At 37.8% G+C, this 22444-nt stretch overlaps 1 long non-coding RNA gene across 3 annotated transcripts in view; it reads left to right on the plus strand.

Moving 5' to 3' along the window:
- Positions 1–22444, plus strand: part of LOC113624447 (uncharacterized) — a 54467-nt gene that overhangs the window by 15255 nt on the left and 16768 nt on the right. For 2 of the 3 annotated variants that reach the window (XR_003434335.1, XR_003434334.1), the window contains exon 7: positions 10752–10895. This is a non-coding gene — a long non-coding RNA (uncharacterized LOC113624447). Of the gene's footprint in view, positions 1–10729; positions 10896–22444 lie in introns of all 3 variants that reach the window. The other variant, XR_003434339.1, reaches the window with a different exon arrangement.

Raw genomic sequence — 22444 nt, forward strand, 5'->3', positions numbered from 1 at the left:
TGTTGCAAATATTTTCTTGCTATTTGTCAGCTGTCCTGTGACTTTGTTTATGGTGCTTTTTGTCAGGCAAAAATTTTTAATTTGTATGCAGTCAAATTTATCAATTTTTTCCTTTGGTCTCTGATTTTAAACCATAGTTAGAAAGCCTTTTTCTTCCCAAGATTAAAGAACAGAATAATTTAGCTGTGTTTTCCTTTATACTGTCCTGTTTCAGTTTTTATATTTAGGTCCCTAATCCACTTGGAGTTTATCTACTATATGATGTGAGATATAGATCTATTATAACTTTTCCAAATGACTACCTGCTTGTTTCAGACTATTTATTAAAAAATTCATCTCTACCCCAGTGATTTGAGATGCCACTTTTGTCATATACTAAATTTCCATATGTACTGGGGGCTATTTCTGAACTGTTCTATTCTAGTCTATTTGTCTATTCATGTTCCACACCATTTTAATTATCAAGGCTTTATAGAATGTTTTAATTTCTGGTAAAACTAGTCACCATACACAGTTATTTTTTTTTTTTTAGTGTTTTTCAACCTACTTTTGCATCTTTTTTTCTTTTTTCCATTTGAACTTTAGTATCAAATTGTCTAACTCCAGAAAATAGCTTGCAGGTGTATTTTACTGGAATTGTAATACATTTATAAATTAGCTTAGGGAGAACTGATATTTTTATAATGCTATAATCCTATTTAAGAAAGGGGATGTCTTTCCATTTGTCCCAGGCTTTATTAGTGTAATTCAGGGGTATTTAAATTTTTTTCCTTTTGTAGGTTTGCCACTTGTTAAATTAGTCATAAGTACATACTGCATTTTGATGCTGTTGTAAATGGGTTTTCTTTACCATTATTTCTCCTATTTATTGTTTGTTTGTATGAAGGGTATCGATTTTTATATGTTAATTTTATATCCCACTACTTCAATAAATTCTTTCATTGTTTGGGTTAGTTTTATTATTGACTCTCTGGAGTTTTCCAGGTATATTATCATATCACCTGCAAATATAGTTTTCCTTCTTATTTAATCATTCTTATGCCTCTATTTGATTTCTCTGGTCTAATTGCATTGGCTAATAGGGCAAATAGTAGTAGAGATCATAGGCATTTGTGTTCCTGATCATAGTGGAAATGGCTCTAGTGTTTCTTCATTAAATGTGATACTGACTTTAGAACTATTCATCATTTCAAGAAGTATCTGTCAATTCTTATATACTGGAGTAGTTTTATCATGAATGTGTGTTGAACTTAGTCAAATGCTTTCTCAGCATCTATGGAAAAAGTCATATCATTTTTCTCCTGTAGACATTATTATGTGTACTAGCCTGAATAATGGCCATCAGGTCCTAATCCCTGGAACGTGTAAATGCTACTTTATATGATAAAGTTGTTGCAGATATAATTAAATTAAGGATCTTCAGATGAGGAAATTATCCTACATTATCCAAGTGGGCCCTAAATGCCATCACAAATGTGCTTATAAGAGAGAGGTAGAGTGAGATTAGATACTTATGTAGTGGAGGAGGTGATGTGAAGACGGAGGCAGAGATTAGAGTGATGTGGTCACAGGCTAAGGGATGCTGGTGTCTACCAGAAGCTGGAATAGGCAAGGAACACATTTTCCCAGAAACTGTGGAGGGCACATGGCCCTCCCAACACTGTAATTTCAGACTTCTCACTTCCAGAACTATGAGAAAATAAATTCCTGTTGTTGTCAGCCACCACATTTGTGGTAATTTGTTATAGTGACCATAGAAAACTGTTGCAGATTTTGATACTGGGAAGTGATGTGCTGTTGTACCAAATACCTAAAAATGTAGAAGTGGCGTTGAACTGTTAGTGAGTGTTGTTGTTCTGTAGTTTTCTTTCTTTGTATTGTCTTTATCTGTTTAAGTATAAGTATTATATTTGCATGCTAAAAAGGATTAAAAAGTTTTCTTTGATTTTCAATGTTGTATAGTAATTTATAAAGCATTAGGACTACCTAGTGTTTAAAGGTTTGGTATAATTTCCCTGTAAAATTATCTGTGCTAGTTGATTTTTTTTTTTGTGGGGGAGTTCCTTAGTACATTTCTTTATTTCTTATATGGAAATTCATATATTTAAACTTTCTAACTCTAATGAGGTCAATATGTATTTCTCTAGAAGTTATCCATTTTGTTTGGGTTTTTCAATTTATTTGCATAGAGGTCTGCAACTCAGTCTCTTTTGATTAATTTTTTTTTTTTCATTTCAATGGTTGTTATTTTCATTTCTTTTTTCTTTTGTATATTTGTATATTTTCCCTATCTAGTGGTTTACTTATTTTGTTAAATTTTTCCCCAAATCAGGATTTTGATTCTTTAAAATTCACTTAATGCCCACATGGCAATGTAAGCATATCCACTTCTCTTTCCCTTCTCCTATTTTTTATTGCATTATTTCTACTGTGTGAAATAGTAGAAATAGTGCAATAAGAGAACTACTTTCAACAGCTGTTAGTCTTTCACCCTCATCCCAGCCTTTGTATTAGTGTTATATGTACATTTATATATTTTAAAATGTTCCCTATCAGTCCTTTTGTTGAAGGACTGATATGATTTTGTTGGATGCAGCTCATTCTTTCATAGAGTCTTTAAGAACAATCTATGGATACAGAATTCCATAAGTTCTTGTATACTGAAATTTGATATTTGAAGGACAGCTTGACTGCGTATGAAATCCTTTGTTCACAATTTCTTTCCTTAAACTTAAAAAAAATAGTACTCCACTGTTGCCTTCTTTGTATGTCGGTCTTGATGCCAAACTCTCTTGACATTATTAATTTTGCAAAAAAAAGTTTTGAAAACAGTATTTGTTCTTTTTGTCCAGAGGTCTTGAAGATCTTATCTTTGTCTTTGAAATCTAACAGTCTTATAGGCATATGTTTCAGTTTTGATCATTCTTGGTTAATTTTCTCAGATACCTACTAAACCTTTTCAACCAAGATTCACGCCTTTTCCTCTTTCTGGAAAAATTTTTTGGATTATAATTTTAAAGACTAGTTGCATTTCATTTGTTTTCTTTTTCTTCTTTATGATTCCAGTAGTACAAATATTATTCCTTCTTTAACTGTCTTCTATTTCCACTATTTTTCTCTGATCCTCTTTATATCTTCCTTTGTGTCACTTCATTCTCTTGGTTGTTTCCCTGTCTTTCTTCAATGTCCCTTATTAAATTTTCATTTGAATCTATTTCCTCTTGGACACTGTAATTTCCTCTTTATTTATGAGATAATATCATCTTTTTATCTTCCATTTCTTTCCTGAGTTCAATCAACTATTTTTTCATTCCTACCTTTTTTGTCCATTTCTGTTCTCAGTGTTTGAATTTATAATTTAAAGTGTTTTTTTCATATCCTTAAATCCTTGTTATGATATATTTAATTTGATTTGGAATGTAAACGTAAAGTTTCCTTCTGCTTCATGTTTTATTTTTGTTTTGTTTTTTGTCTTTTTTTTTTGGAAGAGGGTGGTTGGATTTTTCTCAGTTGATTTGTGTGTAAATTCATTCTGCAATAGTCCTTTTTGGATTTTATTGTCCTGATTTTACTTTTTGTGATACTGGAATGCTTTACATGGTCCTGGTTAAAAGGCACTCTTCACTGTTGATCTATTAAAGCTCAAATACTTTAGCAGGTTTTGTTTGTTTTGGTGGTGGAGGAGGATTTTGAGTCCACTAATTTTGTTGATGTATTTTTTCTTGCAGGATGCTACCTTTTTCTTCATTTCTGCCTTACTACCTAATTGCTAAAGGACTCTTTTTCCTTCCTTTTTTTTCTTTCCTCTTTTATTTTTTCTCTTCCAGAAGCTATGTGTTTGAAAGACTGTTCTTTTAAATCATACTTGCTCATTTAAACTGTGTCTCCCACCTTAAATTGTGTGTCTGGTTCTAAAGGAGTTGCCTACCCTTTCAAAGGCACAAACTTTGAAATCTCCTTTAGGATGTTCAGTTCTGTTTAATCTTCCTAGTATCCTCTCCAACCTTCCTTAAGGTCCCATTGCCTGTGTCCTTCTTCTGTATTCCTAGCAGTTTTTATTGGTCTGTCTTTGCTTGCAGCAAAGCTCTGTGGTAGGAGTTGGGAGGGGCAGAAGGGCATAGAATTTGTTTCTTTTTCTCTTTTTACTCACTACATGTATGTGTGTGTATATATATATATATATATATATATATATATATATATATATTTCGGGTTTTTTTTTAGCATTCTTGGCATTGTCTTAAGCTAATATTGAGAATATGGTTTTGCACAGAGATTTCATAGTTCCAAAGTTACTGTGTACTGTTCCATGGAGGAATGGGGGTTGGGAAGTTACTTACTATACACCTGTCATTGTTTTAGCCACATAAAAGTCCTCAAAGGATGCATGTTTGCATGGTAAAAGAGCAATCTCATCCCTGCCAGTGGTTTTGCTAACCACCTGTACAGCTGATGGTTCCCATATTTAGATTTTGAATCCAGACTTTTTCTAAGCTTTGGATCCACATACCCAACTATAATCACACAACCTCAAGTTCATCAAGGTCAAAACTCAACAATCTCCTTCCCCAGGAAGCATGATCTCCTCTCTCCCCTCACACACATTCTGTTTCTTGTTGAAAGGTAGCATTCTCCACTGGGAGATTCAAGCTAGAAAATTGAGAGTCATCTAGAGACATCTATCTCCCTTGTCCACACCTCCAACTGATACTTAATAAATGGCTATTGGATGAAAATCCTCAAACTTTCTAGAAGAGGATGAAAGATCTTGCTAGTGGTGGAATAACAGTACAGAACACTTATAATTTAATAAGGAGTTCATAAGAATGATAAACATCTTATTGGAGTCCAAGATCTTGGAGGCAGGGACAATGTCTTTTCATTTGATAATCTTTCACAGTAGCTGACAGAAAGCTTAAAAAAAGGTCATTAGGGATATTTTAAATAAATGAATAATAAAATGAATAAATGACTATGATACCCCCTGTGATTAAGCACATACCTCCTAATATAAAGAAAAATTCTTCAAAAATATCCCTAAACTTAAGCAAGTCAACTCAAATTCCTACAAACATTAGGAATGTTACAAAAATGAATGACATGGCCACTTTGACACTGGCAAACTGGGACTCTTAAGTCAGGCTTCTTACCCATATTTTTGTGTGTGCCATGAACCTCTTTGGAATCTGGTGAAACTTATGGACCCTTCTCAGAATAATGTTTTAAAACGCATAACATAAAATGCATAGAATTACAAAGGAAACCAATTACATAGAAATATAATTATCAAAGTATTAAAAAACACACAAATGTATGAGATAGTAATATACGTGCTTCTTTATTAATGCATTAAATAACAAGTTCTAGCAGCCAAACTAATAACTACCGTATTTTCATGTAGTGGTAATTATACACAATTTTTCAAGATATCTACAACAACTGTGATGTGATATGAAAACACCCATGATTTCCATTGATGACGCAGTGAAGGCATGCTTGCCAATACCACAGTAGTTTCTTGCCTGTATTCATAATTGAATAAAATGATAAATTTCAGTTAGAAATTAATAAAGATAAAGATGCAATTTTTTTCCCATCCAAGTTCATGGCCATCTGAATTCTACTATGCACAGAGCTGTATCCATGAACTCCAGGTTAAGAACCCCTGGTTTAGAAGGTGCCACTGCTATCAGATCTACCTGACTATAACCAGGCAGAACAGTGGCCTTAGGGGCCTCAGTTTTTTGTGACCTCTGACCTAAACCCTTATGCAAATGTGGATCCATCATTTTACAGTCCCTCTATAAGAGTCGCCCTTATGGGGAAAAAAATAGATTGAAATATGACAGCTGAGTTTTCTTGACAGGCAGAAAAGTCTGTTTTGCCCAAGACAAAATGGATTCATATTTTACAAGATTAAGATGCTATCCATTGGCCATTCTCTGCAGACCCCAATCTAAAGGCCCTCTCAGAAGCCAGAGGGGTCATGACAGAGGAGGGTGTGGAAGGAGATGGAAGAGGGCTGGAACCTGGAAAACAAATTCTACAACTTGTAGATAATAAACAAAAAGGGTAGGAACTTCCCACTAGCTGATAGAAAGAAAATGTCACAAACATGAAAACATAATAAAGCTGGCTTTGAGTCCTTTGTGCCTTCCCTTCATGATTAATGATTGGTCTCAAATAGGATGGGTAAGGGAAAGTGACGTTCCCCTTGAAGTAGCTTTAAAAATGCCACAGCTTAAAAAAATTATTGTAACATCAATTTAAGAAAAAAAAAAAAACTCTGCTAAAATGTAAAGGTCAAGAAAGATTTGGGTGTTTTTAAATGCTGTCTAGAAGAAATTCATATAAAGGTTACGATGTCATGTAGTTTCAGTGTTATAGGCACAGAAGGGGGGTCCTGGACAAAAGAAGTACTACCTGGGGGCCTTCAGTGACTATGACCCGTGCCGACAGTGGGAAGCATGCAGCTGTTGGATCACAGAGTGTCACTGTGTCCGTGGGGAAAGCCAGGCACTGCTCTCTCAGAGCCTTTAAAGCCGTGGGAACATTTCACTTCCAAAGCTCTCTTTTGACTACAGGCAGGCCTTAAGATGATCTGCCCTCGTCCTCCCAACAGCATCACTCAAAGCAGCACTTAAAGCCCCCCAAGGGAGGGAACTCTGAGCTCCTGCTGCCCCTCTTGCCTTATTTCACTCTGCGTGGAACTACTCAGTCCTTCAGAGGAAGTTTCAACAGACAGAACCAGGCCTGGTCTGTAGGTTTAAGGCATATGGGGGAATCTCCTGACCTCCACAAAGAAGGGGCCCTGTGAGCACAGTGGAGGTTTCCATGACCTCACACCTCAGTGGTCTGGGAATAGGTGTCCCTTTGGTCTCAGGTGTTCTAGTCACAGTCTACCAGACACTTAAGGGACGTCTCCTGGCCACGGCGATCCTGGCCACGGCAGTCCTCCCCGGGAATGCAGCCTGGAGCGCCTGCACAACAGTGCATCCGAACAGGACTACCCCTCGGGGATTCGGGGGTTCCCTGGTCACGGAAGAGCAGTGGTTCTCCACCAGTCCCCACAAACATGGCCCCCAAACCACCTGGACGGGATCCAATTGCTCCTCTCAACGTGGCCTCTGGAGAGGCAGCCTTGTATCACCCAGGAGCCTGTCAGAAATACAGAATCTCAGGCCTCACCTCAGACTTATTGAACCAGACTTTGCATGTTAATGAAATGTCCCCATGACATGTGTTCCCATGAAAGTCTAAGATGCTCTGCTTGCTCAAGACATACGTCTGCATGAGTAAGCATGTGCACATGAGCAGGCACACACAGCGGCCAGCTCTGCCCTGGGGAACCTCTGTTGAGTGATAAGGGTAGGGCTTAGCCCTCAGAAACAAAGGATGGAAATGACCATTGTAGAGAGTTCGCATCTGTCTTGCCAACACCTATTAAAAGATCAAGAGCAGGACACTGTGCACTTGCTGTGCGTATTTATCTTAGTGAGCTTTACTTGGATGATGTGGGCCCTTGGAAGAGCAAGTTAAGTCATTTGACCCTTCACACCGCCTCACCCTGAAAGGTCCTTTGTGACATTAGCTGATCTTTTGTGGCAGGGCCGGACTTCCAGATAGGGGGCTAGATCTTTGCAAAACATAACTTGCAGGGCATCAGGAAGCGACTCTCAAAATGCAATCTGAGTGTCTTGTTAATTGAGTCTGGAATCCGCCATCAAAGAGCCAATCACTTGAGTTAACTGAGAGTTTCTTGTTAAATATGTAAGCCTCACCGTTGCTGCTCAGGCCACTTCCCCTGGAGTGGGCAAAATACTTCTCCTCTAGTGTCTGTCTCAAACTCTCTCCCAAAACTACCTTAATTTCCCTGACACTTCTACTTATTACTGTTGCTTCTTATTTCTGATTTTACTAATTTTATACTCCATTCATTTAGCACTGAAAATGTACTCTTTTGCTGTTTCATATAGCCTCTCCTTCCAACTAGCTTTTTAAGCCCATCAAGAGCACATATGTATCCTATTTCTTGTAGGCCAGCCCCAGCCTGGGCAGTATATCCAGGAGGGGGTCTAATAAACTTAAAAAAAATTAAAGTATCATCATCAGCTATTAATGCTTCTGTATGCCAATGCTTTCCAGATGCTGGACATTCACACACGTCAGCTCACATGATCCTTACAATTACCCCTGGGATCCCCATGCTAAGAGGAAGAGACTGAGGCTCGGAGGCCACAGGGGACTTTGCAAAGTCACATGGCTAGTGCACAGCCAGGCCAGATCTGAACTCAGATTTATCTGCAACGTGTGTTCCCTCTTCATTAGTCCTGTTGTGGGAACAAGGTTGCCTTTTGCTGCCTGCTGAGAGCCAATCATATAAGAGCTCTGGGATGCGAAGACCGGCTGGTTAGAGAGATGTAAGACAAGGTCCCCATGAGCAGTCATTGTATTCAATATGATCCTGGGAAAGTTGTTTCTTTTTCTGTATCCAAGAGTCTCCTTCTCTGGCATAGGGGTGTTTATCTTTAACTCAGTGGGTCACTGAAAAGTTCAACGGTCAGTAAGTGTCAAGGAAGGGAAAGGGCACTGGATGTGAGAGCCGACCTCAGGGACAGTCCCTGGGAGTTGGGGTCCTTCGACACTCTTGAGGAGGGTGGTTCTGTGTACAGCCACCCCGGTTGCAGAGTCTTGCTTTTCCTCCCACTCCTTGCTTCCGATTTCTTAAAGGAGTGACAGTAGATCTTCTCCAGAGTGGCCTTCATACTGTGAACGAGCCTGCAAAGGTCCATCTCCCACCTTATGACATCAGAAAGAGCAGATCTATTCTTCACACTCAGGGCATGGAAGCCAGAAATTGCCCATTTATGAACCTACTCACAGGGAAACAATTCCTGCTGAAGGGGCTTGGGTTACTTCATTGACATTTACCACAAAAACCTTTGCTTTTGCACATACCCCAAAACCAAAACCAAACCAAAACCAAAACCAAATCCCCACAACACCCTGGGTTCAGGAAGAAGTGGACATAATGTGATTCTTCCCAATCAAGAGTCAGTGAGGGATTTTAATTCCTGAACACAATTATGATGATGGCTGTGACCTCCATGGAGTCATTGACTGTTGCTACTCTTCCAGGGAGCTGGATTTCCATATTTAGAAAGGAAAGGACGTGATATAAGGAATCTTGTGTAGCTACAGAAAATTCTTTCTTAAATATGTAGTGCTTTTCCAACTAAATGATTCAGCCTAGTATCAAAACATTCTACCATATGATCTAGCAATCCCACTCCTGGGCATATATCTGGAGAAAACCATAATTTGAAAAGATACATGCACTCCAATGTTCATAGTAGCACTATTTACAATAGCCAAGACATGGAAGCAACCTAAATGTCCATTGACAGAGGAATGGATAAAGAAGATGTGGTACATATACACAATGGAATATTACTTAGCCATAAATGAATGAAATAATCCCATGTGCAGAAACATGGATGGACCTACAGATTATCATACTAAGTGAAATAAGTAAGAGAGACAAATATCATATGATATCACTTACATGTGGAATCTAAAAAAAAAAATGTTACAAATGAACTTATTTACAAAACAGAAACAGATTCAGACTTCAAGAACAAACTTGTGGTTACCAAAGGGGAAAGACTGGGGGGAGGGATAAATTAGGAGTTTGGGATTAACATATACATACTACTGTATATAAAATAGATAAGCAAGAAGGACCTACTGTATAGCACAGGGAACTATACTCAATATTCTGTAATAACCTATATAGGAAAAGAATCTGAAAAAGAGTGGATATATGTGTATATATTACTGAATCACTTTGCTGTACACCTGAAACTAACAGAACATTGTAAATCAACTATACTCCAATATAAAATAAAAAATTAAATTTAATTAAAAAAATAGTTTTACAGTTACATAATTCACTAGCCCAGTTAAGACAAATGTTAAGTAAAAGGGAACAAAGTTAAGGTGTCCAAGGTTTCTATCAGAGCAGCTCCTGCTACACGTGTCCTCTTTGAGCTGCCATCATGACTAAGATTCTCACATTTGAACAGTTCTTACCATTAGACCAATTTATTTGGGTTAATCCATTGTCTCTGGCTGGAAGGAACCTATTAAAAGTACAGGTTACTTGGGCCTAGTAACACAATTCCCACAATCATCGTTATTCTAGCTGCGTGAATTACTTTATCAGATTAATTAGCTGTCACCTATCAGACAATATGGCTCTGAGGAAATAAGGCATATTTTAACGGACATCACTGTTGAAACATTATATGGAGCCCTATGGTGGGGGTCTGGGAGGGTAGAAGACAGAGAAAGACACTGATTAAGAAGGGGGAGCAGAGGAGAGATAAGTCAGGAGAAGATCAAAATCACACTTCTATCCCCTTTGCAATTTGGCCTCTGATCCATGAAGTTTTGTTTTCTGATGAAATGTTTCTAATGTAAAGTGACTAATATAATCTCTTCTTCATACACGCCTCCAAAAAATAAGTCCTACTTGTATCAAAATTAAAAGTGAAATGATTCTCCTGATCCTTTCTGGCAATGTTAACCCATACCTGCTTCTCCCCTCCTTCCTGGGCACCCAGCTAAGCAGCATTTCCCAGTCCTGTGTGTCTAGATAGGGGTCACGTGACTAAGGACTAGAGACCAGGATGTGGGTGACCACAGAACATGTCACATGGACTTCTAGCCTCTCTCCCTCCTCCCTTAAGTGGCTGAAAACCAACAACTGGAAGACACAAGAGAGATGGAGGAAGCCCTTTGGCAGTAGATGGCTGGGTCCCCGAGTCACCACCTGAAGAAGGACAACCCAGGAGTGTGTCTGACCAGGAAACCCCACTTTGGACTTGCCATTGGTGAGAAACAAAACTTGATTGTGCTAAGACGTTGAGATCTGGGTGTCCTTTTATTATGTCACAGTGTATCAAGTGTATCATTTACCCCAACTGCTATAACTTACCATCTATATTAGTATTTGTCATCACTAGACTACAGGATACTTAATAGACTGAGCAAAACAGGACTTTTAAAATGATTTTTAAAAAAGAATATTGCATGTATTAGTAGCTCTAGTTTGCTAAAGACTTTCTATCAGTCATGTTAAGTGCTTTGGATTCTTATTTAATTCAACAACAATCTTTTGAGGCAGATTTATTATCCCCATTTTACAGATGGGGAAATGGACTTTGAAAGTCTATTAAAGAACTTGCTTTAGGTCAGAACACTAATGAGTGGCAGTGTTGTGATGGTGATCCAAGTCATTCAGTGTTTGCACTGAGCTCTTTACCAGTATGTGATTATATTCTTAAAGTTACTGGGGGAAACAGGATCAGACCCCAGAAAGACACAGCAAGGTCACACCATGAACTGAGGAGAAGTTCTGGCCTTAAAGAGGAAAACAATTATCATATCTCTCTGCCCACAAAATCGTTGAGAGAACATTTCCTTTATCTCCATTCCACGCCTCAAAAATACTGAATTGATTTTCTGTGATTTCCCTTTTCTGCCCTCCATTGAAAGCCTTGATTATGTCCCAGTTTTCTGCAAAGAGAAAATTTTTGCTGCTGAGTTATAAATTCTGCAGGTTCTAACTAGGTTTCAATCGTGAGACTTTTATTCCTCCATTAATACGGGCGTGTCACTCCCATCAGGGGAACGCTTTTCTTAGAGGAAACAACATTCTGCTTCTATAGAGGCAAAACGAAAAAGAGGGATGCGATGTGTGATAGAAGCCTGTACCCTGACGGGAGAGGAAAAAAAAAGAACGATGCTAAGTAGATGTCACTTATTGGCTGTTCTTGTGGATAGGGAATGTTGAATTTCAAGTTTTCTATTTTAAGCAGAGAAAGCAGACTTGTGCCTGACTGATCCCTATCGTGATTGTTACCATTCAAATTCAATAAGAGAATGCATGTGGAAGGGGCTGTGTAAATGTATGGGGCACCACACGTGGAAGATATTAAGGTTTCAGCCTTTATTAATAGAAGATCTGCATATGTGCTATTGTAGATGGTCCCCCAGGACTCCACAGCCTAATCAGATGGTGGAAGGCAGAAGTACATGGTGGTTTAAAACACAAACTATGCAGATTCTTGGGTTAAATCTGACAGTGCTGCCCTGTCTAACTGTACAATGGTTTGGTCAGTTACTTAACTTTCCAAGTTCCAGATTCCTCCTGTTTAAAATGGGGATAATGCTATTGCCCTCATTGTGTTTGGAGAATGGCACAGGATAATACACTCATTAATTGTCACTTTTTTTTTTTTTTTTTTTTTTTTTTGCTGTATGCGGGCCTCTCACTGTTGTGGCCTCTCCCGTTGCGGAGCACAGGTTCCGGACGCGCAGGTTCAGCAACCGTGGCTCACGGGCCCAGCCGCTCCGCGGCATGTGGGATCTTCCCAGACCGGGGCACGAACCCGTGTCCCCTGCATCAGCAGGCGGACTCTCAACCACTGCGCCACCAGGGAAGCCCAATTGTCACTTGTTTTGAAGAGGATGATAATCATGTTGACTCCTAAAAAAGACAAAAGAGAGAGAGGCTGGTCAATAACAAGAGCATATTTACTTATCGAATTTTCTTATGTAAGTTAGCATCCATTTCATGGATTGGAAGGATAAAAGCAAAATCAGACTAAAAGAAATCCTAGAGAGATTTGGCCAGGCAATGACACAGACAGCTGGTAGATATGGCTCCCTGCAGGAGTTGGGACTTGAATGGTGGGATGGTAGAAGGAAGCCACTAGTGAATCCAGTAATTTTTCCATGAGACTCATTGTAATTTAAGCTCTGGTCCAGGTCTCAGTAAGCACCTGCTCATCAGAGAGGGAGTGAGATTTCCACAGAACACAACTGGAAGCAGAAGTGGGCTTATAGGGGAAGACAGGGCTCTGTATAGGCAGAGAGAAAGAGAGACAGCCAGCTCTGAGAATAGTCTTGTAAGATCAGTTGTGGATTTAGAGAGGGACTGGACCACCCTTGGCTTTGTCCTATAGGCCAATCCTTCATGTTCCAGTCACTCCCATAGTACATCCTATGGGAGGGACCGTTCATAGTTATTAGAGGTCAGAAAACAAAGTTTCCAGGTTGTTTATTCTGGAATTAGTCTTATCCTTTCAATATTCTACAAGTTTCCCACCAGCCTTCTGAAGAATATCACTCCTTTGTGGAATAGAATGCTCTTCTCTGAACTAAAAGTAAGATGTTTGTTTTGGAAGCAACATAGTTTCAAATAGCAATAACAATTCTTTGCGGAAAAGAAAAGCATCTTTATATTTATTCGGGTAAACAGAAAAATAGCACAATTGAAATGATTTTCCACCTGCCAAACAAAACGGTTGCCTTTTGTAAGCCGTGTTCCATATACAAGGGGGGTGGAAGCACAACACTGCACAGGGGGAATGGTGATGGATTCAGCTATCGAGGCCGCCGTGCCTGTCGATGGGGGTTCACCTGGATCTATTATATCTCACCTCAGTCGAAGACAGTCATCCTGCATGTACCGGACTGAAGGTTCTGCTCTTTTGCAAAAGGTGTCAGTTCTCTTCTCAAATGGCTGTGTTTTCCCTGGGAGTTAATTTGTGGGGATTCATGCCAGTTGAATTGGGCCTCAAGTTGAAGTAAAACTTCAGAGAAGCTGTCATGTAGCCCAGGTTAAACCAGAAATATTTACTGCACTTCCTTCTGCAGTCAGATAGTTCTTGTCCCAGCCAGGGGGTTGGGATTTTCCACTGCCAGGTGTGCTTCTACCTTGGAAGGCTGGTAGCAAGGACATGCAGACTTATTTTTCTTCTCTGGTTCTCTTTAGAGATCTGGCTAAGCTGACCCACCAGTGTACCCCAGGATCAAGGAGGCAGAACTCGGAAGGACATGAAGGTTGCCTTTGACACCCTCACGGTTGTACTATTTTCACTCTTCTGAATTCTTATGGCTTCTCTTCTCAGACCTACCCAGGGGCTCTGGCTCTCTCGTGGCTCCCTGAACCCTCTGCTGTGACAGTAAGCTTAGGTCCACCTTAATTAAAAAAAAAAAAGTAGCAATAATGACAATCACAGCGACTGACATTGGCTCTTTCTGTGCCTGATGTTATGCTAAGAATCACATTCACATTATCCTCCATGACTTTCCTCAGCAGCTGTATGAAGCGGCTCTGTGTGTGACAGACACTGTTGGTGCCCATCTCCATCTCCTTGCTCTACCCCAGGAAGCCTCCTGCGGGCAGTCTGGTCTCCTGCGTGATGGCGGTGTCTCTCTGCCTGACATGTGCTCTGGCCTCATGGGAAGATCCTCAGCCTAGTTGGGGGCTAAGCGGGAAGTACCCATGAATCCTTGGCCCAGGAACAACCCTCAACCTTGGAAGAATGGGAATTCCTGTATAAATCCCCCCAGCTTCCTTTCCCTTTGCTGGGACAATTCTGAAGCAAGTTCCCACAGTGTCCCAAAGGGTCCTCACAGGGGTTGAAAGAAGTGACCACAGTGGGAACCCCTTACTGAAGCCACTTGGACTGATTTTCCCCCCCCCCATCTCACTTCTCCGGTGGTCCCAGGGATTACCACCCAAACTTGCTCCCCATTCTTGACTCAAGATTTGCCCTTGGGGGAATCCAAACTGAGATCACACATGATTGTTCTTACGTAACACAGGAGAAGTGGAGGCTTAGCGAGGCTGAACTGCCTGCTGTTGTATAGCTGGTGGATGACCAGGCAAGACTCGAGCCAGGATTATTATTATTCTCTCCCTGCCTTATTCTGCTTCCATCAGAAATAGTCTGGACCAATTTTTCTAGTTAAATAATTGAATTAATTAATATATAGCTTCTTTGCAAAAAGGACTTGAGTTTGCAGAGCATAACTGATAACTCCTTCCTTCCATCAAAACGTATTTTGCCTGGCTCCTAGCTCTATTGAGAGTGAGGATTCAGCTAACAATATAATTAAAGATAAATTTCATAAATTAATTACTGTTGCAATGCTATTGTCTGAGAGTGGCTAAACGTACTGTAGTATGCCTCTAGAGATATTGACACTTTACACGGGGGTTTTGAGATTGCAATGCAATAACATAGAGAAAGGACTCTGTGTGGAATTTTCAACATCTAGTGGTCAAGGAGACCTTTTCTCCACGCCCTGAGATGGGACATTTCCTGAACCTCTTATTTCATACCTCTATCCATCTGCTCACTCTGCCCACTGACACCGATACTCTATCTAATCATCAAGATTCCTCCTGAACTGGAAGGCAGATTTTAGTCCTTCCTGTGTGTTAGCCTGGTTCCTTCTGAGGGACAAAAACATGCAGCCTTCCCTTCTTTAACTCCCTGTCTCACCAGGGGACACAGAAGACCTGTTTACCTGCCTTGGTTTCCCAGCCTGTAAAAGAAAGACAACACCTGTTCCAGCTTGCTTTTCAGAGGTGATGTGAAGATAAATGTGAGGAGGTCCACCAAGTCCTCAAATTCTTGGGATGAAAGAGGCCATGGAAATAGAACACAGTCTTATTATGATTAAACTTTAATGCAGCTGCTCTCAGGCCTATAAAGGGAGCACATTCTGGCTGGAAGGTAGGACTGCAGGGCTGTCCCCTCTCATCATTGCCCCCGTGAATTCACCATCCGGCAGCTCCATCTTAGAAGTGCCCATCCTTTCTGCTCATTCAATTTGGTTATTATTTTCAAGAGGTCAGTTATGCAGTTATGTTTTTGCCCTTCACATTCTTCAGATTTGGGCTCAGCTTTTAGAAAACACATATGTACAAGCTTACACGTATCGTCTAATAGATGACCCAACCCCTGGAGGGCCTGGGGGCTAGATCATAACTAGACAATTAGATATAAATTCTACTCGGAAAACAATATTTTTGACCCTCTGCGTGTTTGTCTGTGACCTGATACACACTCAAGCAACAGTGGTTTTCAAAACAACAAACTATACAGTTTTCCTTATTGTGACAGAATAAGAACTGCTGGATTTCTCAGCAAAAGCAAAACAAAACAACCATAGAAAACCACCATCTTTTCCTTCCCAAATTAATTCTTTCGGTTTATGCTCCTAACTCCATAAAAATGTGGTTTAGCTTTTGAAGTTTTTATTAATATTTATAATGCCCATTTGGTGCCCTTGAACCTCACAGAAACAGAGCCCTGAAATGAATACCCAGCTTCTTGGTGGTAGGCTACCCAAGTCCAACCATAAACTTTAACATTTACACATATATATTTGGCTTTGCTTTGTTTTTCCTGTCTCTTGATGTAGAAGATTTAAAAAAAAAAACACTTTTTAAAATGCAAATTAATGGCTTATATTTTAATTTCAAGGGTAATACATGCTTATAAAAAATACGGATGTGCATATAGAAATAAAGGAAAAGTCTCTCTTTCCTGATCCATTTCTAAAATCTCTGTGCCAAGAAGTAAACCATATACTTTAAATCCTTTCAAATTAGAGTTCTGTTGGTTTGAGAAATTGAAATTGTCTGAAGAAGCTAGTAAAGAGTCATATTTCTCTCTTTTATCTCTGAATAGGAATGTAATAAGAAACTGTAGAAAGTTTTGAAAATACAGTGAACTATAAGAAATTAAAATTGCCTGTAAATTCACTACCCCTCAAATAACCAATTTTTAACATTTTATTGTATTTCTTACAGAATTTTCCTGTGCAAATATGAATAAATAACAGGACTCTGCTTCACCTTACCCCCTCAGCACTGTATTATGACAATTTTCCAATACCCCCAAAACATACTTTTGAATGGCAGTAAAATATTCCATTGCAATTTCTTCATTTAAAATCATTTCCAAATAGTAAGGGGGGGGGGTGGGATGCGGAATGCTTCTCCCTCTCACCTCATGTTTCTATGATTGGAGGTGAGGAGGGCTTCCCCTCCGCTGACCAGGAAGGAGATGTGTATGCAGAACACTGACTTGGGATCCTCTCTGGATCCCAAGGTGGAACGAGTTCTTTGGCTGGTGACGTGGGAGAAGGTAACAACTCAGTTATTCCCACCACGACCCTATGAAGTCCCCAGACTTCTCAGTTCAGCCCCTTCATCTCCTTGGAGCAGCTGGTCTCCAGGATGCAGCCAGCTTCTCTGTTTCTCTTATTCTCCAAATAAGACTCACTTCTTTGGGCCACAGGCTGAGCTGCTTCTCTAATCCGGTTTAATTAACAATTAGGATTATGTATAGATGCTCATCAGTTAGATTCCTGTGTTTACCTCTCACCCAGTTCCTGACACAGATGGAGAGCGATAAGTGAGTCAAGAGTGAAAGTGTAACTTATTATACCCCATACTGCAACTAATACTCCTATAGTTAACATTTATTTAGTATTTACTCCCTTGCCAAGCTGTGATTTCTCATAACTCTCTCAACAACACTGTGAGGTTTGGTGTTATTATTCTCATTTTAGGGATGATAAAACTGAGGCATGGTGACATCCCTAGCAAGAGCTGGAACTGGGATTTGCTCCCGTGCTCCTAATCACTTCTCTCTATCTCCTTTCATCTATTCTATATCATAAATAACACATGAACTTTTTTTGAACATAAATTCCAGCTTGAACTTGTAAACTACCCAATGCTGTCTCCCATTATTGAATACATCTATCATTACTTTTGCAATATTTTATTGTCATTATAGAATGCCTTTTAATGCTGTTTATAGTGACATGTTTTTGCTATAAAGATTTCTATTTCTCTTCAGTTAATCTATTCTTATTTTCCTTCATGACTTATTCCATCTTGACTTTTGTGCTTTTGTCCTTGCCCTCTCCAATAGATTTCACCAATCTTTTACTCTAGCTTCCTATGGTTTTATTTTAGAAATATAACTTTTACCATCCAGAAATTATTTTATATAAGAGAGACATAAGTTTTGTTTGTTTGTTTGTTTTTTTAAGAAAAAAATTATTTGGCTCAGTACCATCCTTTCTCCACTGATTTATAATGTGTATACCTTTTTCTGATCTCTGTTTTTCCCCACTGCACTATATGCTGATTTTTCTTTAATTTCACTCTGTTTTTGTTTGCTTGTTGAGTTTTTACTGTAGCTTTATGATATGTTTTAATATTTAGAAGGATAAGTCCCTTCTCATTACTCTTATTTTTAGAAACTTGTTTGTTATCATCATGTGATATTCTTCCATATACATTTAAAAATATTTTATCAAGTCTGATCCCTAAATTCTTACTGGGAATTTAATTGAATATAGTTATATTTGCAGCTCAACTTGGAAATATTTAATAACTTTCAAAATTCCTTTTTCCACCTAGGATCAATGTGATTTATTTTTTAAAAATACTTTCTTTTGAAAGCCTCAGAAGTGCTGAATTTATCTTTGTATAGGTGGCATTCTTTCTTGTCCAGTTTATTTCTATTTTTTAAAAATTTTTGAGGCTAGCAGGAATGGAATCTTATGTAACTTGTTATTATGGTTTAACATTGTTTAAAATAACTCATTATTGCTGGCACTGGACATTTTTTTAAATGTTTATTTTGTTGTGGCTTCTTTATTGAACTCATTATTTTTAAAGTTTTTCCTTAGTTCTTCTTGCTTTGTCTATGTATAACTGTGTCACTTAAAATAATGATGATTTTTGATACTTACACTTCTTACATATGTTTCATTTTCATTTCATTGACTGGAACTTCCAGAATAATGTTAGATAATAGCAGTTATAATGGCCGTCCTTATTTTGTTTCCAATTTTAAGAGAATGCCTATAGGGTTTCACTGTAAGTATGTTGCGTGTTGCTTTAGGATAACATTTAATATATTTACATCGATTTTAACAGATAGATTTCAATTAGACATTTAAAGAAATAATATTTCTATTTATAAAAAAATTTTTCTTTTTAACCACAAAGACTAGATGTTGAATTGTATCATATTGGTTTTTTTTGCCTTATTTGTATTTTTAAATATTGCATTTTTAGAATAATATTAAATATTATTTAATATTTATAAATATTATTTAAATTTAGAATAATATTAAATATTGCATTTTTAGAATAATACCTATGATGATGTGTTGGGTGGCAAGTCTTCATGGGTCTCACACATTTCTGTGTATCTTGTAAGCAGAGGCACTGACTGCTCTTTGTTTCAGAATATCTTTTCATGGATGGAGATAGTCTTTCCCTCCAGAGCAAAGGGCAGGTTTGCTTATAGCCTTGAAGATATAGTGTCTCCCTCTGGAGCAAACAGCAAGCATGCTTACTGTCCACTATAATAAAGATAATGTCTCCCTCTGGGGCAATGGGAGGATGCTTATTGCCCACTTTTAAAGACTCAAGTTTCCTAAGCTCAGGGTTCCTCTCCTGTAAAGCAACCCACTGAATGTGCAGGCATCTACCTGGGCCTATGTTGCATCATCCCCCTGAGAATGGGGGACACTGACATACATACTGATGCTCAGGCTGCTTCTTGTGCTATAAGTAATAAAATCTTTTGTCTCTGACACCAAAGTCTCATTTCTTCTGCCACATGAAACCATGGCAGGCTAACTTGTCTGCTGTAAGTAGGGTAAAAGCTCACAGTCTTCATTATTTAATTATGAGATCCCAATTTCAAGAAATTTACTTATGAATTTATATCTATACTCAGAAGTAGTATTGGTTTGTAATTTTTTCCCCACGTTATCTTTTTTTTTTTTGCGGTACGCGGGCCTGTCACTGTTGTGGCCTCTCCTGTTGTGGAGCACAGGCTCCAGACGGGCAGGCTCAGCAGCCATGGCTCACAGGCCCAGCCGCTCTGCGGCATGTGGGATCCTCCCGGACCGGGGCACGAACCCGTGTCCCCTGCATCGGCAGGTGGACTCTTAACCACTGTGCCACCAGGGAAGCTCCCCATGTTATCTTTATTAGGTTCTTATGGCTAAGCTCACCGTGAAAGGGGTCTGAAAGTTTTCCATCTTTTTCTGTGCTAAAATAGTATATGTGATGGGCAGATTATTTAAGACTTGCAAAGACTGGTAAAGTAGTTTTGACTTAGAAACGTTATTAGAATTAATTAATCTTTTTTTCCACTGACAAAGTCCTATTCAATTTACTAGTCTTAATGAGTTGATTTTAGCCATTTCTATTTTCCCAGAACATTAGTGAATTTTGAAAGTTTAACACTATATTGTATTGTATAATTTAAGAGTATCTCTTGTATCTCTAGTTCTCTCATTTCTCATTTTATGTAATTTTGTCTTAAGTTATTTATCTTTTTAATTTTTTTTCTGAACTTGCCAGAATATGCTTGACTATTACATTTTTCTGTGTTTGCTTTCATTACTCTTTGCTTTAATTTTTGTTATTTATTTCCTTCTGCTTTCAAAAAATATTTTTACTTTCTAACTTCTTAAATTTAATTAAGCTTAAGTCTTTTACTTGTGTTAGTTCTGCTCTAATAAAGCAAGTATAGAAATTTCCTATCTCCTCTGACTAGTTTTAAATCTATTGTTTAGATTTAATATGAAATGTTCTAATATTCAATTTTCTAACATTCATATAATTTGTAAACACAATTTTTATCTTTTCTTTGATCCGAGTTACTTATGTATGTTTTCTAATTTACAAATAAAGTTTCCTTTTTAAAAATTCTTGTTACTATTTTCTAGTTTATTTCATTAGAGTTGCAGAATGTAGACTGTATACTTGTCCTTTATAGAATTTGTCAAAGTTTAATTTTTGTTCTTTTACATGATTAACTTCTAAAAACATTCTACATATTTTTAAGTCTATATACTCATGGAAGGGCATAAACTTTAAACTATAACAATCATATTATTTAAAAATTACCAGTTAAATATAATTTATATTAGGCCTACTGATTTATCAGAGAAGGAAGTTTCAAGGTCTCAGTTGTGTATCTGCCTATTTCTCCCACTATATCTGAGAGCTGTGTGATTTATACACTTTAATGCCAGTTACTAGGTACATAACGGCTCCTACCTATTACACCTTTGTTGTGAAGTCTATCTTTTTTTACTCTAAATTTACATTCTTTGTTTTATCTAGTTCCTTTTGTCTACTTATTGTGCTATTAATCTTTTATTTACATAAACCTGGTAGATCTTTACCCATCTTTTTACTTTTAATTTACATGTATATTTTTAAATCCAGCATATAGTTGGATTTTGTTTCTTAACCCAATTTTGGTCTTAATCTTTTAATAAAGAACTTTAATTTATTTATATTTATTTTCATAACTACATTTTTGCTTTTATTTACCTTTTCCATCTTGTTTTGTGCTTTCCTCTCTCCCTCTGCTTTTTTTGCTGCCTATTCTTTCATTTGGTATATGGACTAGATTTTCTTTGCTCTTTTTCCTCTTAAGATTGGAACCAATGTTTTCCTGTGTTTCACTGAAGTTTTAGCTAACATGTGTAATCCTGTATTTCTCCAGTTATGCCAAGAATGAAACAATCTATTGACCTCTTACTTTGTAGATGATGAAATTAGGATGCATCAACCATTTTCTTCTTACTGTGAAAAGAATTTTTTTCTGAGACCTTTGCTTAATTTCAGGAACTAGTCAGTGTTGCTAACATTATAGAAAATGTTGTTAGAGAATCTTAGATCTTCAATTGTCTAGTCCAAATGCATTACTATAATAATGAAACCACTGGTTGTGTGATGAATTGGGAGATTGAGATTGACATATATACACTAATGACATATATACACTAATATGTATAAAATGGATAACTAATAAGAACATGCTGTATAAACAATAAATAAAATTCAAAAATTAAAAAAAATTCAAAAAATTAAAAAAAAAATAATGAAACCACTAAAGTCTCAGAGAATTTAAATGTTAACTCTAAATCCCCAAACTAGTTAGTGGCAGTATTAGGCAATAATAGACCTAAGACTCAGGTCTCTTGATCCCCAACTAGTACACTTTCTAGAACATTATATACTTTACTATAAGCAGTTGAGACAAGCCTGAAGTTATTTAGGGTTGTGAAGAAGTGGATAGAGAAAGAGAGCTCTGAAGCTTAGAGAAAGGAATGAAGATAGGAGGATAGGATAGGATAGGAAGATAGGAGTGATTGATTTAGAAAATATATTGCTTATGACTTAAAATAAATATAAAACAAAAATACAAGCTGTTTCTGTCACCTCACTTAGGAGAGGACTTGAGACTGTGGGTTACCTGGCTGCTCCTGTGTTCTGGATTTTTTTTTTTTTTTCATTTTTACAGAGTTTTAGTAAGAAGCCACTTGTGAAATAGTTTGGACTTAGGTTGACATTTCACATTAAAACAGGCTTTATTTCTACCAAATAAAAATTTTAAAATAGCAGAGATATTAGGAAAATTATAACCCAAACAGCATCTCATTTTAAGATTTCTTGCTTGACATGAAGTTCCTGGTCAATTGTCTTTTAGTCTAGAAATGTAACCTTTTGGGACATCAGTCC

The sequence above is a fragment of the Aethalodelphis obliquidens genome, unplaced genomic scaffold (genome assembly GCF_003676395.1).
Source record: "Aethalodelphis obliquidens isolate GAN/ISIS:26980383/991018 unplaced genomic scaffold, ASM367639v1 scaffold13, whole genome shotgun sequence".
Taxonomy (NCBI): Eukaryota; Metazoa; Chordata; class Mammalia; order Artiodactyla; family Delphinidae; genus Aethalodelphis; species Aethalodelphis obliquidens.